The sequence below is a fragment of the Pelodiscus sinensis genome, chromosome 22 (genome assembly GCF_049634645.1).
Source record: "Pelodiscus sinensis isolate JC-2024 chromosome 22, ASM4963464v1, whole genome shotgun sequence".
Taxonomy (NCBI): Eukaryota; Metazoa; Chordata; order Testudines; family Trionychidae; genus Pelodiscus; species Pelodiscus sinensis.
In genome coordinates, this window is record NC_134732.1 from 12,463,327 (window position 1) to 12,465,632 (window position 2,306).

A 2,306-nucleotide genomic window follows, 5' to 3' on the forward strand; every position below is an offset into this window, starting at 1 on the left:
AATAATAGGACTGGAAGGGACCTCAAGAGGTCATCGAGTCCAGCCCCCCGCCCTCAAGGCAGGACCAAGCTCCACCTACACCATCCCTGACAGATGTCTATCTAACCTGTTCTTAAATATCTCCAGAGAGGGAGATTCCACCACCTCCCTTGGCAATTTATTCCAATATTTGACCACCCTGACAGTTAGGAATTTTTTCCTAATGTCCAATCTAAACCTCCCTTGCTGCACTTTAAGCCCATTACTCCTTGTCCTGTCCTCAGAAACCAAGAGGAACAAATTTTCTCCTTCCTCCTTGTGACACCCTTTTAGATATTTGAAAACCGCTATCATGTCCCCCCTTAATCTTCTTTTTTCCAAACTAAACAAGCCCAGTTCATGAAGCCTGGCTTCATAGGTCATGTTCTCTAGACCTTTAATCATTCTTGTCGCTCTTCTCTGTACCCTTTCCAATTTCTCCACATCTTTCTTGAAATGTGGCGCCCAGAACTGGACACAGTACTCCAGCTGAGGCCTAACTAGTGCAGAGTAGAGCGGCAGAATGACTTCACGAGTTTTGCTTACAACACACCTGTTGATACAACCTAGAATCATATTTGCTTTTTTGGCAACAGCATCACACTGTTGACTCATATTCAACTTGTGGTCCACTATGACCCCTAGATCCCTTTCTGCCATGCTCCTTCCTAGACAGTCGCTTCCCATCTTGTATGTATGGAACTGATTGTTCCTTCCTAAGTGGAGCACTTTGCATTTCTCTTTATTAAACCTCATCCTGTTTACCTCTGACCATTTCTCTAACTTGCTAAGGTCATTTTGAATTATGTCCCTATCCTCCAAAGAAGTCGCAACCCCACCCAGTTTGGTATCATCCACAAACTTAATAAGCGTACTCTCTATCCCAATATCTACATCATTGATGAAGATATTGAACAGTACGGGTCCCAAAACAGACCCTTGCGGAACTCCACTTGTTATCCCTTTCCAGCAGGATTTAGAACCGTTAACAACAACTCTCTGACTACGATTATCCAGCCAATTATGCACCCACCTTATCGTGGCCCTATCTAAGTTATATTTCCCTAGCTTATCAATAAGAATATCATGCGAGACCGTATCAAATGCCTTACTAAAGTCTAGGTATATGACATCCACCGCTTCTCCCTTATCCACAAGGCTCGTTATCTTATCAAAGAAAGCTATCAGATTAGTTTGGCATGACTTGTTCTTCACAAACCCATGCTGGCTAAACCATATGCGTGTTGTAAAGGCCACTAGGACCTCTTCCATCCTTATCAAGGGGAGTGCTAACCTTCTCTCCTTTCATACAACACTTTGGAGTGAGTTCACCTGAGTCACGTCCTGTTCCCAACCAAATCCATAACAAACCTGCCGTCATCGTTGCTGGCGCCTGGCTGTGCTCTTTTTCTCCAGCTTGCCTCCATGTTGGAAGACCCTTATGCAGTGTCTGGCTGTTATCCTCAGACTGAAAACTCCCGGTCCTTACCGAGGGAGCCAATAGCCCCTGTGGGTCCCCAGGCAAGGGGGTGTTGTGGCTCTGCACTCCCAGAAGGGGCAGGCCCTCAGGTGGAAAGGGTGGGGGCAGGATCAGCCACCCGGAGCGCTGTGTGCCTCCCCACACAGCCCTGAGAGCTGCATGGAGTACATGGTGTGGTTCTCCAGAGGCAATTTGAAAGGCCTGGGGCTCTGGGTGCCACCACTGCTGCAGTAGCAGAGGCAGTGGTTGGGAGCTATGGGCCCTTTGAATCTCCGGGCAACTCCTCCCCTTCCCCCCCACCCCCAACAGGCCTGATCCTTACAGCTCCTATTGCTCCCACAGTGCTACCATGTCCTCTGATCCCAGTCACTCGCTGGTACGCCTCCTGTTTCCAACCTCAGTGCATGTGTGTACACGCTCCCCCTCTTCTCCTGCTCCATACCCTGTATTATTAGCAGTTGTTGAAAGCATAAGGCCAAATTCTGCCTCCACTTGCATCAATACAATCCATCTGGACTTGGGGAGGTTTCACAGGGTGAGCCTGGAGCCCGAGTTTGGCCCTGGACCCGAGAGTTAGTGGTGTTGGTGGGGACTGTGCAGTGGATCACTAGCATGGCAGATCCCGCCCACTGGACCTGCCAAGGGAAGGAAGAGCCAAGAAGGAAGAGCCAAGGGAAGGAAGAGGGCCTATTTCAACCAAAGCCGTTTTCCTTCACTCCCCACCCTGCGAATGCAGGATGCCTTGGTCGTTTCTCTTTGGAAGGCTTTACTTTTTCTTTTTTGCTCTTCGCTGAGAGCCTGCCCTGGG

General features: G+C 48.9%; 1 non-coding gene across 1 annotated transcript; it reads right to left on the reverse strand.

The window, feature by feature from the left end:
• Positions 1 to 1,204: 1,204 nt before the first annotated feature.
• Positions 1,205 to 1,334, reverse strand: LOC142819385 (U6atac minor spliceosomal RNA). Its single transcript, XR_012897258.1, has one exon. It is a non-coding gene; the product is annotated as a U6atac minor spliceosomal RNA (small nuclear RNA).
• Positions 1,335 to 2,306: the final 972 nt, after the last annotated feature.